The 20,354-nt window shown below is 30.5% G+C and overlaps 1 long non-coding RNA gene across 3 annotated transcripts in view; it reads left to right on the plus strand.

Annotated features, from left to right (window-relative positions):
* The window catches only part of LOC147832722 (uncharacterized), a 574,579-nt gene that overhangs the window by 284,413 nt on the left and 269,812 nt on the right, over nucleotides 1-20,354 (plus strand). Inside the window, exon 3 of one of the 3 annotated variants that reach the window (XR_015514615.1) lies at nucleotides 8,929-8,979. The exons of 1 other annotated variant lie outside the window; for it this stretch is intronic. This is a non-coding gene — a long non-coding RNA (uncharacterized LOC147832722). Of the gene's footprint in view, nucleotides 1-8,928; nucleotides 8,980-14,281; nucleotides 14,402-20,354 lie in introns of all 3 variants that reach the window. One more of the 3 variants, XR_015514614.1, reaches the window with a different exon arrangement.

Raw genomic sequence — 20,354 nt, forward strand, 5'->3', positions numbered from 1 at the left:
AAATAAATACATTTAAATACATATAAATAAATAAATAAATAAATAAATAAATAAATAAATAAATAAATAAATAAATACACACATACATAAGCAAATAAATGAATGAATGAATGAATGAATGAATGAATGAATGAATGAATGAATGAATACAAATAATTAAATAAATAAACAAAGAAAGAAATACATATATACACTTCAATACATTTAAATAACTAAATAAAAAAAATATATATATATATGTATTGTCTAATAGCAAAGGGGACTATCATAATAAGTGGTTACATTTTTAAAGAAATGCATGCATCTATTTGTCAGCGGAAGCCTCAACAGAATCATAAATCCACTCACTTGTGTTCAAACATTTGCCTCACCGTGTAGGTGTGTATCTGCAGTATAGCCTGTATATCATGTGTTGTATGTGTGTCCATAATTCATAAGTGCTCTGTCCTGTCAGCAGTGTGTGGTAACTCATGTCAGGGGTCTGCTGAGCAGAGCGGAGTGGTGGGCCGGTCAGTTTTGTCCTGCCATGGAGCTGCTCTTCACCCCGGGGTCAGCTGTTTGTCACGGCCCTGATATATGAGCTCTGACCAGGCAGAACTGCTGAATTTGGAGCTCTGTTTAATGAAAACTCCCTATGTGTGCATGTGTGTGTGAGAGAGGGTGTGTAGAAGAAATGCAATGTGTGAGGTGTTGCATGGTGTCTGTATGGTGAAAATACAGCACATTTGCGCTGATTTCATACATTATTCAGAACTGTAAATGAAATTGCTCAACTGATTTATTCTGTTCTGACAATTAGCAATAAATGACTTAGTAGAGATGGTGCTTTCACTGTGAACTCCCTGTGAAGGAATGAAGGAAGTTAAAAAATAGTATCTATTAAAAGTATATAAAAACGATATGGGTGGCACAGTGGAGCAGTGGATAAAAGAAGGTCATTGGTCGGATTCCCGGCTGGGTCAGTTGTAATTTCTGTGTGGAGTTTGCATGTTCTCCCTGTGTTGGCGTGGGTTTCCTCCAGGTGCTCTGGTTTCCCCCACAATTCAAAAGACATGAACTATACTGTAGGTGAATAGGGTAAGCTTAATTGTCTGTTGTGTATGTATTTGCTGATCCTCCAGGTTGAGGATTGAGCGTTAGGCTAATGACCCACCTCATAAAAATTAGATGTTATGAAACAACAACATGGTGCTGCTAAATATTAACTTTGATGTAAACAGCACTGGGAGTAAGTATATAAATACAATATAAAGACTATGAATAGTGTTTTCATGGCTTATTTGTTTTGTTTTGTTTTATATTGTTTTATTTTATTTTATTTTACTTTATTTTTATTTTTTATTTTTAAAACCTGGCTTATTTATTTATTTAAATAAACAAATAAATAAATAAATAAATAAATAAATAAATAAATAAATAAATAAATAAATAAATAAATAAATAAATAAATATTATGTTTTCCTACCTGGTCTGATAGAATCTTTATATTTATTTATTTATTTATTTATTTATTTATTTATTTATTTATTATTTTTTATTTTATTTCAGGCATATGTAGTATAAATAAATAAATAAATAAATAAATAAATAAATAAATAAATAAATAAATAAATAAATAAATGAATGAATGAATGAATGAATGAATGAATGAATGAATGAATGAATATTATGTTTTCTTACTTGGCTTGTTTGAAACTATTTATTTATTTATTTATTTATTTATGTATTTATTTTTTATTTAGTTAGTTAGTTATGTATCTGTTTGTTGTTTGTTTATTTATCTGGCAAATGTACTATAAATAAATAAACAAATAAATAAATAAATAAATAAATAAATAAATAAATAAATAAATAAATAAATACATACTTTCCTACATGGCTTGATAGAAACTTTTTATTATTATTTTTTGTTTGTTTATTTATTTTTCTCTAGCATTTGTAAAATAAATAAAAAAGGAATTAAATAAAAAATGTTTTTCTACCTGGCTTATTTGAAACTATTTATTTATTTATTTATTTATTTATTTATTTATTTATTTATTTATTTATTTATTTATTTATTTATTTATTTATTTGTTTGTTTGTTTGTTTGTTTGTTTGCTTGCTTGCTTTATTTCTCTTGCATATGTACAAACATACTCAGAAAAAGTTTGTCTGACAAAGCAATCTGGCCCAACAAACCATTTTACATTATACATTACATTATACATTTGCTGGATGAAAAATTACCAATGCTAATGCCCCTCAAAATGTTATCATTTTTACTTTGGTCTTCACTATCTTATGTAAAAATATTTCACCTAAACAGTATACACCGACTATATTCCACATTTTGCAGTAAACAAAACCGTTCTCTAGAAAAAATAATCATAACAAATGTAAAAAGCACAAACTGAAATACATTAAATTCTATTTATTTTCATTTCTGTAGCACTATTACAGTGTAGATTGTCAAAGTAGACTAAGAAAAAAAAGATAATCTAAAAGATGACATATTCAAATGATAATCTTATTGATTAATTTAATCTTATTGGTTAATTTGTCTCTTCTAGACTTGCATCTCTCGTTCAGTGGTAACTGTGGTGCTGTTGGTAATGTAATGATGAAAAAGCTTTATTGAGCGTAAGTGTCCTGTCATCATACCCCAGCTTCACATGTTCTTTAATGGTCCATTGCAGGGTTGTTATTGCATGTTTGCCTAATGACCAGCTATGAGTGTTTTACAATGACAATTTAATAGCAGTTGTTAAACCTTATTTCATGCCTTATTTCATATATTGAATGAGCCTTTATATGTAATTTAACATGTCAACGAGCAATAAAATCCAACCCAGTTACTCTTCTGTTCTTTATGTATGTACAGTATATACTGTAGTAAGTACTGTAATTTATTTTAAATGTGTATATAAACCCATTTTAAGTGTATTTATTTACAACTCTAATTATAGTTTGTCATGAAATAATGCATAATATAATACAATGTAGAGCATGAGCTTGCTCATGAATATACAGCTTTGTGAATTTTATTTGTTTATTTTTTTCTTGATCATATTTATTTATAATATCTATATTTAATATATACAATATTTCTTCCAAAAAAGTTTATTTTTTTGAAAACGAAAAACGAAAAACTGGTCAGTATAACATAATAATAATAATAATAATAATAATAATAATAATAATAATAATAATAATAATATATTGCTGTAAAAAAGTGTTTGCCTCTTACTCTTTTTGTATGTCACACTTCAATGTTTTAGGTCATCAATCAAATTTAAATATTAGTAAAAGATAACAAAGGCAACACATCATGCAGTTTTATTATTAAGTTGTTTTATTATTAAAGACTCCTAAACATAATAACAGGTCACTTTTAGCTATACATCTGCAATCATGCGCTTTTGATAACTTGCGATGAGTCTGACAGGCTGTGGAGGAATTTTGGCCCACTCATATTTTCAGAAGTGTTGTAATTCAGCTACATTGAAGGGTTTTCAAGCATGAACCACATTTTTAAGGTCATGCCACAGCATCATAATTAGATTCAGGTCAGTACTTTGACTAGGCCACTCCGATTTTTCGTTTTGTTATTCTTCAGCTTTTCAAATGTGGACCTGTTGACGTGCATTGGATCATTGTCCTGATCCAGAACCCAAGTTTGCTTCAGCTTGAGGTCACTAACCTATGGCCGGACATTCTCCTTCAGGATATTTCAGTACACAGCAGAATTCATGGTTTCATTTATCACAGCAAGGCTTCCAGGTTCTGAAGCAGCAAAACTACCTCAGACCAACACAATACCACCACTACCACATTTTTCGGCTCATGTGATGTTCTTCTTTTGAAATTTCAGAAAATTATATTTACGGCAAACATAATGGGACACACACCTCCATAAAGTATCTTTCTCAAAAGTCTTGGGGATCATCAAGATGTTTTCTGACAAAACTGAGGCAAGCCTTTATGTTCTCTTTGCTCGGCAGTAGTTTTCGTCTTGGAACTGCCATGAAAACCATGTTTGCCTAGTAATTTTTCTTATGGTGGAGTCATGAACACTTGAGGCAAGTGAAACCTGCAGTTCTTTGGATATTGTTGTGTGGGGTCTTTTGTCACCTCTTGAATGAGTTGTCACTATGTTCTTGAGGTAATTTTGGTCGGTCAGCCACTCCTGGGAAGGTTTTCTACTTTTCCATGTTTTTTCCATCTATAGATAATGACTCTCGCTGAGGTTCGCCACAGTGCCACAGCTTTAGAAATGGCTTTATAAACTCTTCCAGACTGGTAGATCTCATATATATCAATCATTATTTCTAGTTTTTTTTTAAATATCTTTGGATCTTGGCATGATTAAAAACTATGGCAAATGTACAATAAACAAACAAACAAACATATATATATATATATATATATATATATATATATATATATATATATATATATATATATAAACAAACAAACAGACAAATGAATGAATGAGTGGATAAATAAATGAATAAATAAATAAATAAATAAATAAATAAATAGATAAATAAATAAATAAATAAATAAATAAATAAATAAATAAATAAATATTTTTTTACCTGGCTTGATAAATGTATTTATTTATTTATTTATTTATTTATTTATTTATTTATTTATTTATTTATTTATTTATTTATTTATTTTCCTGGGCATTTGTACAATAAATAAATAAATAAATAAATAAATAAATAAATAAAAAAATAAATAAATATTTTTTTTCACCTGGCTTAATAAATTAATTAGTTAATTTATTTATTTATTTATTTATTTATTTATTTATTTATTTATTTATTTATTTATTTATTTCCCTGGGTATGTATACCATAAATAAATACATAAATAAATAAATAAATAAATAAATAAATAAATAAATAAATAAATAAATAAATAAATAAATAAATAAATAAATAAATAAAATATTTTTTTACTGGCTTATTTGAAACTATTTATTTATTTATTTATTTGATTGATTGATTGATTGATTGATTGATTGATTGATTGATTGATTGATTGATTGATTGATTGATTGATTGATTGATTGATTGATTGATTGATTTTTTTTGGCAAATCTGCCCCAGACCAACACAATACTACCACTACCACATTTTTCTGCTGGTGTGATGTTCTTCTTTTAAAATTTTGCAAAACTTCAGGAAACATTATTTACACCAAACATAATGGGACACACACCTTTAACTTTTGTCTTGTCAGTCCACAGAGTATATTTTCAAAAAGGGCCTTTATGTTCTGCATGATGTTCTTTATGTTCGGCATGACGTCTATCTTTTGAGGATTTTTTTGGTCTACTTCACTTACACGTCACCTGGAAAAAAGGAAGTCGTTTAAAGCATATAAGAGAACTGTTTTGAAATCAAATGCATAACTTTTGTAATGTGAATGACGCTGATAATAGGCTTGAGGATCCAATTGCGGGGTTTATTAAGAGAATGGTCAGGCAAGCAATGGTCAACACAGGGGCAAACAGATGTGTACAGACAATCCAGAGTCGTAGTCAAAAATTAGACAGATGGTCAAAGGCAGTCAGCAGAGAGGAATAAACAATAAAACAAAGCAAGGGTCAAACACAAGGCAAAGGAAACACATCGTAATGCTCGCAGTACAATTTAACAAGACTCAGCAACTGGTATGTGTGTGTCTTTGCTGCTTTTAAAGTAAATGTAATCAGTTCTGAACAGCTGTGTGTGTTAGCAATCAGTGGAAAACTGGAACAGGTGTAAGTGTGTGGTGCATGACAGGATTTGTAGCCCATATGGTGACAGATTTGTAGTCCTGAGTGAAAGTGAAGGATTCACAGTGAGCTACTAGCCTGGATCACTGGTGATTGTGAAAACTATAAATTGAAATCCAGTAATTTAATATTTTTATTTGTTCAAATATTTTCCTTAATTTCAGAAATAGTTTCAGGCCTAACATGTTATTGCAGATTTTATTGCAGTTTTTTTTTTTTTGGTTTTTGTTTTAGTTATTAACAATAGCATTGGTTAACAACAACTTAAATTCTCCATTTTAGCTCCATTAGACAGACAGAAAAGTAAACAAATCTTACAACCATTAGCAAACCTCGAGCATTAGCAAACACAAGTAATTAAAGACGAGCCCCGCCCACACAGGAGCTCCAGAGATGCCAGTAAATGGACTTTATTCCATTGATTGTAGCACATCCCAGAATTCCTTGTGTTGCGGGTCGGGTGTAAGCTGATGAGAGGATAATGCACCAATCTGTGCAATAAAACGTGCAGAGCTCCAGTTCGCTAAACACACTATTAGCTGCTGTGCGACAGACGGCCATTAATATTAGACCTTCCAGCAAGATCTGCTAGGCGCTCAGCTCTGGATTGCATTTCAGCTCAGTTTGATGGCATGAGATGCTCAATTTCTTCATTTCAGCATCACTACAGCCTTGATCAAAAGACATGGTGAAGAGGTTACTTCAAGGAGAAGCAAAACTATCAGTTCTATATGGGATTTAAGCAAAGTTATGTGGCAACAGTTTGTGAAATTCACCAGCTTCTAGTGGTACAAATGTGTTCATTTTATTTTGTTATAATCACACGACAAAAACAGAAACACTTTGATTGACATTCTCCCTTTCTATGTGTCACCAGAGGGGGAAAGCCCGGCCCATTGGTAATCATCTGTCCCTCATTAACATATGATGTTAGTCTTGTTTTTGAATCTGCCACTATGCTGACATACAGGCATATGTAGCTCCGCCCTAGTTTAAAAAGAGCACAATCTCGTTTAAATTTAAAGCAACAGTCACCAAAATGGCACAGTGATTATCAAAGACTTATTTTACGTCTCGTAAAAAGGAGCATAATTGGTCTACTTTAAAAGTATAATAACATAGAATTTTTTTACAAATAATTTTAATATGTTCCTTGAGGTTGACTTTGGCTTTTAGGCTCTTGCTGTTAGGGGTGGGTCCTATAAAATCTCATCAGTAAATATTGAATGTTTTGATTGGTTGACCTCACTGCATTCCTATAGTCAGCTTTAACAAATTAAACAACAAATTAGACAGCAAATGATGTGATAAATAAAATTAACACCTTTATTTATTTATTTATTTATTTATTTATTTATTTATTTATTTATTTATTTATTTATTCATTCATTTATTTTCTTGTCGGCTTAGTCCCTTTATTAATCCGGGGTCGCCACAGCGGAATGAACCACCAACTTATCCAGAAAGTTTTTACGCAGCGGATGCCCTTCCAGCCGCAACCCATCTCTGGGAAACATCCACACACACACATTCACACACACACACTCATACACTACGGACAATTTAGCCTACCCAATTCACCTGTACCGCATGTCTTTGGACTGTGGGGGAAACCCACTCATAGGCAGGGAGAACATGCAAACTCCACACAGAAACGCCAACTGAGCCGAGGTTCGAACCAGCTACCTTCTTGCTGTGAGGTGACAGCACTACCTACTGAGCCACTGCCTCGCCATTGTTTGTGTATACATTCATTTATTTATTTAAAATTATAATAATTCAGAAAAGTTATAACGACTTTATTTTATACATGAGAATTATATGTAATTAATTTCTTACCTGCTTCATTATTTTTTAGGCATTGGCAAACATCGCACAAATGTACACTTTTTAAAACAAATGTTTTAAAAATCAAAATAAAATATTTTAAATGAATAAATAAATGTTGAATAAATACAATTTAAAACAAAATAAAAAATTCATCAATTATTTTCGGAATTGGACGTTATATTTTCATGCAATAATTTGACTAAATTCGTTTTAGAAATAGATGTATTTGCAAAATACTACTGCTAGTTTAATGTCCCATGCATATACACCAAGACTAATTTGCACGCACACGGGATTAACTATAGCAGCGAGCCATTCACATATCCCATCTTTTCCACGCACAAGTTCATTATTTCTAACGTAAAATATATATGCCAATATGAAGCATTGCGCTTGCTCCTTCTAGGCGCAAAACATCTCGCGTTCTGAATGATTATGAGATAATGAGCTTTAAAGCTTTTGCATTCCATAGCAAACAGTATGTGTGTAACATTTGTTTTTTTTTAAAGGTTCAAGAAACCCTCGAGTACTTTTTTGGAAAATGAATGAATGAGTGTAATCTTTTTCAGAGGAAAGTAATTTAAAGTAACTAGTTCCATTATTAACTTATTATACCCAACACTGCCCGTGTGGTACATTTACTTCCACACAAAACCACAATCGCATTCAATTAAACATGACATTTAAAGTTAAAAAAGACTATTTCCCAGCAAAACATCCTCTGATAATCTTTTATTCATTATTATTAACTTCCAAAAAAAAGAAGAAAAAATCATTAAGATTAAGACTAAGAGTTAAGATTACAGTGTGCCGAGCCTGAATGGAAATGAAGTCAGGAATATGGAGGAACAGTGTATTACTCCTCTCTTCCTCACAGCGGATTGGAAATCATCAGCTAAATTGGATCAATATCTAATTAACACTTAGCATCTTCATGCCAGCCTCTTTAACTCTTCACACAAACGGATTCACGTAATTTAGCTATTTGCTGAGCTTTACGCTATCGCTATCTTTTCTGTACTTAAAGCACTTACTGTACAGGGGTTTCAGGAGACAGGAAGAGCACTATTGATCACAATGATGCCAAGACAGAAAAAGCACTACAGAAACAAAGGCTTAGGTGAACAGGATGTCGAGGGAAAGTCTGGGTATTAATACTGCATTAAATGCTATTGGAGAGGTCAATCTCCTGTTACTTTTACTACAATTACTTTGCTTCACTGAATATGAGCATTACATTGAACTATTAGAAGTAAAAACGAAAAGAAGTATCTGCTAATTATACATTTGCATATTTGAATTCTGCTTCTCTGAATTGATTTATACAGACTCTAAACATGGAAGGTCAGTGGTGTGAAAATGATCTGCACTGCTGACTGGTAAGTTTATCGTGATGCATCTTAAAATAATTATTAAAAAAGCAGCATGCTGAGGAGTGCTTAATCTATGGGGATTTTATATAGACCAATTTGATGTGGTGAAGTCCCTGGCCCATAAACAATTCATTCATTCATTCATTCATTTTCTTTAAGTCTTAGTCCCTTTATTAATCGGGGGTCACCACAGTGGAATGAACCGCCAACTTTTCCAGCATATGTTTTACGCAGCGGATGCCCTTTCAGTTGCAACCCATTACTGGGAAACTTCCATACACACTCATTAACACATACACAATGGACAATTTAGCCTACTCAATTCACCTATACCGAATGTCTTTGGACTTTTGGGGAAATCTGAGTACCCGGAGGAAACCCACGCGAACATGGGGGGAACATGCAAACTCCACAAAGAAATGCCAACTGACCCAGCCGAGGCTTGAACCAGCGACCTTCTTGCTGTGAGGCGATTGTGCTACCCACATGCTTCACCGTGCAGTTCATGATTAATTTAATTGCTATGTTTTTTTGCACCAAGGAAAATTGTAATTAATTAATTTATTTATAACTATATAAATTAATTAATACATTTTTGTACCTATTAGTAACACAATTTGACCCTACAGTGTAATACCTAAAATACAATGTGTACCTCATTTTTTACCTATTTTAATGAAATACTTAATTAAATAATAAATCAGTTAAACAAATAAATTTTGTTGGTGCAAAAACATAGTAATTAAATTAATAGTGTATTTAATAATAAAAATAATAATTAATAAAAATAGCTGTAAATGTTTGTATATACTTTGTATTGTTAAACACTTCATGTTGTATTATTAGTATTTATTGAAGTGTTTAAAGAATTATTTGTGTATATTTTTATACACATGCATGCACAAATAACAATAATAATAATAATAATAATAATAATAATAATAATAATAATAATTTAACAATTATATATTATTATTATTATTACTATTACTATTATTATTATTATTAATATTATATTATTATTATTATTATTATTATTATTATTATTATTATTACTATTACTATTATTATTATTATTTATTATTATTATTATTATTATTATTATTATTATTATTATTATTATTATTTATTATTATTATTATTATTATTATTATTATTATTATTATGTAATCAACCATTATTATTTTTTAAGTAAACAATTATTTATTTATTTAATTTAAGCTAATTTTGGGAAACATCTCGTTATACCCTCCAAATCAGTTTTGATTAAAAATTCTAATCATGGTATTGTGTTAATCTACTATTTGTATGACCTTTCTAATCTATTCCATCTCTAATCTACTAAATACTTTGTCTTTTCATGTAAACATGTTTTTTTTTTTTCATGTGTTTGCGTAATGATGCATTCAGAACTTGGTCATACGACCAAACACTTTAAAATACAAACAAATCTACATTGCCTCAGAAACAAAACCCGGATAACTCATATCGTTCAGTATTAATTATTCATGTACTGCAATCACACATATTACATACTGTACTTCATCACACAAGTAATGCTTTTAGACTCTCAAGTGTTTTCTCAACAGACACACTCGATAATGTCAGCCTGCACGCTGTCGAAACAACAATTACAATATTAGTGTAGATGATAAATAACACACAGCCCTAATGTATCGACCAGACGATCTCACACACTTTATAATGGGCTCTTCTGACAGACTGATAATACAGTAAATGAAGGGATCCAGTATGTTCTGCTTTTGTCCTGTGATTAAAACTCAGCTGAATTACACATCACACACACACACACACACACACACACACACACACACACACACACACACACACACACACACAGAAAGGCCTTGGTGGGTCATTAATCCACTGTAAGGATCAGATGTAAAGGTGAATTATTGATGCACTGAGGATCATTTGTGAGGAGATGAATGAGCTGTGGATTTCTGACTACAGGACTGTGGATTTCAAGATTAACACATTTACACTGCAGACTGAGGCTGTTTTGGTTGGATTGTTTAGTCCAAACAAGAGTCTGGGTGCAGCTCTTGCAGGTCCATAAACGATTTATCAGTTTTGGGCAGTAGCGTGGCTACAAGTAGTGACGCTACTAGCTTAACTACATTTCTCAGTAGCTTGGCGGTAGCGTCTCTACTTTCTAAATCAAATAGCTTTTCAGTATAGCAAAGCTATTTTATTAGTCAAGCAGCGCAGTAGCGTCCACAAAGCCAAGGTTACCAATCCCGGATCAATAAGTGACGGCGCCGACATTCACTGAGCTGTGAGGCCGGTGTCCAGCCGAAGAAAGTAAATCCATGGCTGTTTCTCAATTCCAAGAACGCAGAGAACGGACTTGTGTTCTTGTGGAGAGCGGTCTTGCCAGGTGTCCTCGGAAGAACGAACTCAGGAGACCGCGAGGACAGAGAACGCGTCCTTTGAGAAATGAGATGCTGCGTTCTTCCTGATGGTCACGTGACCTTCACGCGTTTTAAATGGAAATTATTTAAACATTACAGCATTCATACAGCGATTTATTGTTTTTCCCCTTTTCAAAATATATACTTTTCATAAAAACATTATAAATATACTCTGCACAATATAAATAAAACACATCTTAATACGAATTTCAGCAAACAAACACCCTTAATGTGTTTATTCCTTTATTAAGATGTCCATGGTAATGTTTACTTTCACCGTTTCATTTAGGGAAACTCCTGAGGTAAATAAGTGATATCTCTGAACTTTAATAATAAATCTAGATAAAATGCAGCACTTCCCACCTCCAGTCGCAATGACTTCTGGGACTTCCAGAGCGAGTTCGGTGCTCAAGTCTGCATCGGTGCGTCCTTGATATCAAGATCCCATCCGGGAAGTTTCACACGTCCTCTGTACTTGCGGTCTTGAGTATTGGAACTGAACTTAGGCAGCTGATGATGACGTTGCACGAGAACACGAGGACGCAAGACCGCTGAAGAACACATATTGAGAAACAGCCCTAATGATAGGGAGAAGGATGATTTCTTCTTCTTCCTGTTTTATGGTGTTAAACAACAACGTTTTTGGTGCATTACTGCCACCTCTGTTGAAACTTGCTTAATGGAAAGATGACTGAGGGAGAGGACTTAATTCTGAAGCAGGATTCCTCGTGACCATAGCTCGAGAAGTACATGTTAATATGCAATAACTTAATTTCTGATGCTTTGATCAAAAAAATAAAAATACTCATATATAACACTATAATGTATTTTAAATGTGTAACACCTGGTTTTATTGGATTTTTTGTTTTAGCTGTTATATACTACAGTATAATGTGTTTCTGTTTGGTACAGCGTATTAATCACTAAGATATGACTGACTTGGATTTAAGTTGCTTCGATTTAAAAATGAAAATTGTAAAAATAGCTTAGATGTAGCTAAACTACTTTTGCCATGTAGCTTTTAGCTTAGCTTGCTACATTTCCCAGGGGGTAGCTTTAGTGTAGTTGAGCTACATTTTAAGTAGAGTAGCTAATAGCTTAGCTCACAACATTTGTCAAGTAGCTTGCCCAACACTGCGTTTAATTATGTGATTTTAACTTTAAGCTCTTAAAAAACTGCTGCAATTTCAGCATTATGTTTAAAATCTCTTTACTTGTGGTATTAAACAACCAGCCTGATCTCAGGAGAAAACGTAAATATTTTACATTTTGCCAGTTTAGTGGCTAATTCGTACCAATTCGTACGAGTTCAGTCATACGAAATTGAACGATTTTAAAAAGGAGGCGTGGCACCTAACCCCACCCCTAAATCCAACCGTCATTGGGGGATGAGAAAATTGTAATAAATTGTACGAATTAGATCGTACGAATTCATACGAATTAGCCACTAAATCAAAAAGTTACGAATTGCCGTGAGATTGCGTTGAAACAACTTATAACATCAACTAACTTGTTTCAAGTGCGCTAGAGAATCTTTTGTGATGCTTGTTGGATGTGAAAGCCTGGTCATCTTTGCACTTTCTAGATTTTAATAAAAGTAAGACTGAACTAGTTCTGTTCGGCCCGTCAGACTCTTCACGGAAAGTTAATCTTGAAAAATCTATTTTTTCTATGAAGCCTTAGGTAAAAGATCCAATAGTATCTGGATGCAGCCTTTAGGATGCAAGGCCCTACATTCATTTTCCTGGCTCTCAAGTATAAGACTTGCATTTATAAGCCTCCTCCATTCTTTCCTCCCAGGGTATTCTAAGTTCTATAAGCACCACCTGTTTACATAATATATTAAAATTGTTACAGCTTATTTATTTATTTATTTATTTAATAACAATACATTTATATAATAGAGTAAGTAATTACATTGTTAATCATATATAAGTACACCTCTCACAAATATATCTTTTAAATTCATATTTTTAATAGGAAGCTATGCAATATTATATTTGTGCATATACATTAGATTACTCTGTAACAAAATAACTTACGATAATGGTCCAAAAACTAGTACAAACTAGTACACCTGATGAAGACCATGTCGGTCGAAACGTTGTGATTTTGTAATATTGACATTAAATTTTTTTTGAGAGCTAAAGTGGCAGTGTGCCGATTTACTTTGAATCTTTTGCTACTTATGTTTGTTTTTTGATCGTGCACCTGCCTTCAAGATTTTTCTAGATGTGCGCACATCTCTGTTTTTTCCAAAAACTAGTACACCCAAATGTATATGTTATAGAAAAATATTAAATACACACACACACACACACACAAAAAGAAAAAATCAAGAGAAGTTTAATTTTTTTTTTTGACATTTTGTAGGTTGTGTTTTGTTATTTATTTTATTTTTTATTTTTTTGCATTATTTTGCTTAAATTTAATTGTATTATCATTCAATTTCTAAATATGTTTGGTGACTAAAATATTATTTTAATAAATATTTCTGTTTAATAAATCTGTTTTGTTTAAATGCACCAAAATACATTGCCTTTATTCACTAAGAAATGGATCAAAATACTCATTTTCAAAATGGGCTGTACTCAATTATGCTGAGCACTATATTATGTATATATATCATATTTTTTTACCATGAATTATATTTGTATCATGCAATTTTTCCAATTATTTATGTTATTTAAAAAAAAACAATAAATAAATAAATAAATAAATAAATAAATAAATAAATAAATAAATAAATAAATAAATAAATAAATAAATAAATAAATAAATAATAAACAAACAATAAAAAATAAAATAAAAATATTATGATACTTAGCCTCCATGTCTCATTTTCCACGTGATCATTTTCTCCTCACATTCAGGACTGGCTCTATTCTGGTGTGAAACTCCCACTTCTAAAAGACTTCTGACCGATAGAGGATCTAAATGTCACAGACTGACCCACTGCCTCAATACAAAGAACAACACCTTCAAAGCTACAGGTCTGTACAAAACTGATGGTATATTTTAACATTTTGAATGTACCATTATTCATCATTTATTATTTATAAAACAGAACCGAATCCCTACAGAGGGTCAAATCAAATCCTTTTGCCACAGTCATTTAGCATTTTTTCACAGACAGTGCCGATTTTGCACCATTTAAATAGGATTATTTCTGTATTGAATGTAAACAGCGCATCACTCCCTGCACTGAAAAAAAAATATTCAACGATGATTTCTTGGTTTTACAATTTTTTAAGTGGATGTAAAGAATTTATGTGTGTTGAATTTAAACAATCTTTGTTACTAAATTTAATTTGTTTGTTTAAATTCAGCACAAATACATTGTTTGCAACTATTTGTATGTATATATATATATATATATATATATATATATATATATATATATATGTATGTATATATATATATATATATATATATATATATATATATATATATATATATATATATATATATATATATATATATATATAAATATATATATATTATTGAGTACAGCCCATTTTGAAAATGAATATTTGGATCCATTTCTTAGTGAATATGGCTCTGTATTTTGGTGCATTTAAACGAATTTAAACAGATATATTTATTAAAATAATATTTTACTTACTGGCATCATTTTTTTTTCAGTGTGTGATGTTCCTCAGGAGCTCAGCCTGTGTATTTTATTTTCCAGTAGCAATAAAATTCTAATAATTTTAATTCATAATGTGAGGCTCTCAAACAAAACTGATTATTTATTTATTTATTTATTTTTATTTATTTATTAAATTATTTTAGCATGATTTCACTGAAAATGACAGTAAAGACATTTATTCATTTATTTATTTTTGAATATTTTTATTTTAAAGATTTGAGGCCACTATCCTTGAAAACTCTCATTTTTTTCATGTTTAAAAGTCCTCAGTAATAATGTCTTACCTAGAATATTAAAATGACCACAGGAAAAAGTTATCTAATTTAATTTAATTTAATTTAATTTAATTTAATTTTATTTTATTTTATTTTATTTTATTTTATTTTATTTTATTTTATTTTATTTTATTTTATTTTATTTCAATACTAAAATGACTACAGAATTGTTAGATTAAATTAAATGTGCCTATTTCTATTCCCCAAACTCAGAATTCACTGAAAACACTCCAGTGATTTTTTACATTTTAAAGTCATATTTATATTAATATGTCATGTTTAAAAGTTCCAAACCTAACATAGTTGCTCAGTCAACATGTTGTGTCAAGAATACTAAAACAACAACAGAAAATAAACTAATAAACAAACAAATAAATAAACAAACAAACAAACAAACAAATAAATACATAAATAAATAAATAAATAAATAAATAAATAAATAAATAAATAAATAAATAAATAAATTAATTAATTAATTAATTAATACATACATACATACATACATACATACATACATACATACATACATACATACATACATACATACATACATACATACATACATACATACATACATACATACATACATACATACATAAATACTACCAAGATTGGTGACCCCTGCCCTAAAGTGTCAAATCAAATCCTTTTGCCAGCCATCTTTCCACACACACTGTGCTAATTTTGCACCATTTAAGCAGGACTGCTTCAGTGCTGCATGTAAACAGTGCATCGCTTCCTGCGATGGTTCTTATAGCTCAGCTTGTGTAATTGCTGCCATTTGCGCCAGTATTAGTGCAACATTAGCGCCGCCCCCAAGAGGAGCCACGGTAATAAAAGCTGCACCGCAGGCCGACGATGGAGTTACAACACTGCCCAAAGAAGAAATCGATCACGACAGCCAGTCAAACAGCCATATTTAACTCTGCCTGAAATGTGTGTGTGACTCTGAGCATGATGGGATTACAGCCGCACCCGGTGTCTCTAACCAAATCTCCGTCCGGCTTGGCATCGATTTCACCGGCGGGGCTGAAGGGAAGGCCGAAGCCAAGCCGTGTCCTGAATAGTTGGTGGAGATTAACAGAAATAGGGTGTCCATGTTCCCCAAAGTGTGTTGATGCACAGCTTATTTGTGGAGCGATGTGTGAGTTTGAATGTGCTTCGATTATTCAATTTATGCCACTTACAATGCCTGTGATGGTGGCCATTTCTTAAGTTTTCTTAGCCTCTGGGTCAATAGCTTATAAAGTAAATACACAAAATTCACAGTTTTTTTTCAAAACAGGTCATACATAAAGTTGATGTCAGATTTATCATTTCAACATATTTATAAACAGTTTTAATAACTCATTTCTAATAACCAGTTTTGGGAAAGTTACTTTAAAAAAAGAACAGATTACAAATGACTGACTACTACTGGATAATTGTATTCTGATTACATTACTAATTGCTAGGGCCCGACGGAATCTGCTGGCAACCTTTGCTATTTCTGTGCAGAATTTTGTTGAAAAATCTGCAGATTTATGCAGAATGATTTTAGGAGTATCATAACTCCTAAATGAACATAAAAGTTTATTACACCTAAATATTGGGAAATTATTGGGAGTTATGTCTAGGGAGTCAAACAAGAAGAGTAGATACTGGACTCTTTAAACCAGTCACCATAAACTGACATATAGTAGAGCAGGTTTCAAATTTTAAGTATTTAGGCACAATTATTGATAATAAATTAAATTTTAATAGTAATGTAGAGGCGGTTTATAAGAAAGCAAGTCAGCGCCTCTGTCTCCTCCGCAAATTGAGAAGTTTTAATGTTAGTACACAGACTTTAAACATGGCATTTGGATCACTTAAAGAGAGTGTTCTCACATATAATATTGTTTCATGGTTTGGTAACACAACACTTAAACAGAAAAAGAAATTAGCGCAAATTATTAATCAGGCAAATAAGATAACTGGTCACAATCAACATTCATTGCAGATTTTATTTGACTCTTTAATGGAATAAAGAGCAGTTGTGATTTTTAATGATAATACACATCCCCTTCACTCAGCATTTGAATTGTTACCATCAGGACGCAGGTTTAGAATTCCTAAAGCACGATGTTACGATCCTTGATGGCAATTTGTCTAGGGTATTAAAAGGAGTAACATAAAGATGACCAAAGTATAAACTGATGTTGAAAAATGGCAAAAGAAAACACCAAACAACAAATTAGCACCGCAAAAGATTTATTGCTTATGAAAAGTCATTTATCCCAATGGCAGTTGTTGTTCTAAATCGGATCAATGTTTGTAGTGAATGAGGTGGTTACCAAGAATGATTTGCAGTATTGTGCATGGGGCTAACTTGGTTTTTAAACTTTTAACTTATGTTGTTGTCTTGATAAGTGTTGTTATTGTGTCGTTGTTGTATGTTTGTAATTGTTGTCCTAAATCCAGTGTTGAAGAAAAATTTCCTTTCTGTGTCAAGCAGAACGGACAATAAAGTTTAAACAACAAACATTTAACAAACAAACACTAAAACCTTGATATGTTAAATAAAAAGTAAGATCTTTTTAACTTGTATTTCCAATTAGATTCACTTTATTGGTAAACAAAGCAAGTCTCTTTTATAGTATATCTACTAAAAGACAGAAAATATTACTTTACAAACTGTATTGTAAATAAATCATATGAACATTTTCTAATAGTATTGACTAATCTGAAAGCCCCGATTAGTTGAGTTAAAGGTTTGATACTGGTTAGAACTTGAAGTGGCGATGAGCTCTTAAAATATTCTGAGAAGGTCTTTAAAAAGTCTTAAAAAGGTATTGAAATTTCCTTTAGGATTCCTGCATCTACCCTGAAATATGTTTGGTGACTAAAATATTATTATATATATAAATCTGTTGTGCAATTTAAGTCACATAACAGTGGGTGTTTTTCAACCTGTCTCAAACATTTATTTATTTGTTTATTTATTTATTTATTTATTTATTTATTTATTTATTTATTTATTTATTTATTTATTTATTTATTTATTTATTTATTTATTTATTTATTTATTTGTTCGTTCGTTCTTTTTTTGTTCATTTATTTATTTATTTTTATTCATTCATTTGTTTGTTCATTCATTCATTTATTTATTTATTTATTTAGTTATTTATTTAGTGCATTTATTTATTTTTTTATTTGTGCATTTATTTATTTATTTTTATTCATTCATTTGTTCGTTCATTCATTCATTTATTTATTTGTTTATTTATTTATTTAGTTATGTATTTAGTGCTATTATTTTTTATTTATTTATTTATTTAGTGTGTTTATTTATTTATTTATTTATTCATTCATTCATTCATGTATGTATTTATTTACTTATTTGTCTATGCATTTATTAATTAAGTGTAATTATTTATTGATTGATTTTTTTATTGATCGATTGATTGATTTACTGATTTATTTATTTATTTACTAATTTGTGTATTTATTCAGTCGATTTATTATTTATTTAGTATATTTTTATTTATTTGTGTGTTAATTATTTAATTACTTAATTTATATATTTATATATAGGATAAACTAAACAATGAGTACATCCCATAATTGATCATTTAAAAAGTAAAAAAAACAGGGAAAGAAAAAAGAAAGAAAACATCTACTGACTTACTGACCAATGCTATTTTATTGGCTTTTGTGTTTGTTTCTGTTCACAAATGCAATTTAAGTCACATAACAGTGGATGTTTTTCAACTTGTCTCAACCATTTACCTTGCTCTCGACCAATAGCCTTCAAAGTAATCACATTTATCCGTTAACGCTTTCGCTTCTCTCTCGACCCTCACCTGCTTAACATCACAACAGATGCATTTCAACCCTCTCAGGTCATTTCACAGTCCCTTCTGCAATAAAACTACACTTGCTTGTCCAGTAAATTCTGCCGGAATCAATCTAAACGCCATTATGCGGATGAAAAAAATAAAAAATTCAGCATAAATGACGATAACGGAAGCAGCGGCTTGAGATTTTGCTGATAATTGTGCTTTTGTGATTGATAGAACAATTTAGGTTTATAGAGCATGGGAGGTTATAGACATAAAGTGTGTCGCCAGGATTGGCCGGTTTTGCCATGAAGCTCCATCACACTGACAGAAACTCCCCATCCACACCAATGGTCCTGTACCTACCTGTGTATATATAGCAAATATACTGTAAAATAACAGCTCATGTAATCAACCGTATGCTAAATAAGAGTTACAGGCCTGTTTGTTGGTGAGGAGAGCAATACATTCAGTGTTTGTTTTTTCTAAGTGCAAATCCTTACGCCAAGCGTCCCCTGAGGAATATCAAATCAGTCCCTGAGGTCAATCGGCATGGAAATTTATAGCACACATCAGTTCACACTGTAGCCTTCAGCATATTCTGTTGAGCTTAACATTGATGCTGGAGAGGAATTATTTTGCCACATATAGGGAAATGTGTTACTCAGAGATACTTTGGTATAATCTGAGGTTGATAACTTGATCGTGTATGAAAACATTTTAACCAGAAGATTTGTAGCTTTTTTATTGCAATTAAGTCTTTACTTAGTTATTTATTTATTTGGTCTATAGTATATTTATTTATTAGATTTTTTTATTTATTTTGTGTATTTTTATTTATTTGTTATATTTATTTATTTATTTATTTATGTATTTAGTCTTTATTTATTTATTTATTTATTTATTTATTTATTTATTTATTTATAAATTAAGTGTATATATTTATTTATTTGTTTATTTATTAGGTGTTTTATTTATTTATTAAGTCTATTTAATTATTTATGTAGTATATTTATTTATTTAATTTTTATTAATTATTGAGTGCATTTTTATTTATTTAGTCTATTTATTCATTTAGTCTTCATTTATTTGGTACATTTATTTAGTCAATTTGTTTATTTAGCCTATTTAATTATGTATCTATTTATATATGAATTGTGTTTATTAATTTATTTGTTTATTTATTAGGTATATCTATTTATTTATTTATTTATTTATT

Source organism: Danio rerio, chromosome 18, assembly GCF_052040795.2.
Source record: "Danio rerio strain M-AB ecotype USA chromosome 18, GRCz13ab, whole genome shotgun sequence".
Classification (NCBI taxonomy): Eukaryota; Metazoa; Chordata; class Actinopteri; order Cypriniformes; family Danionidae; genus Danio; species Danio rerio.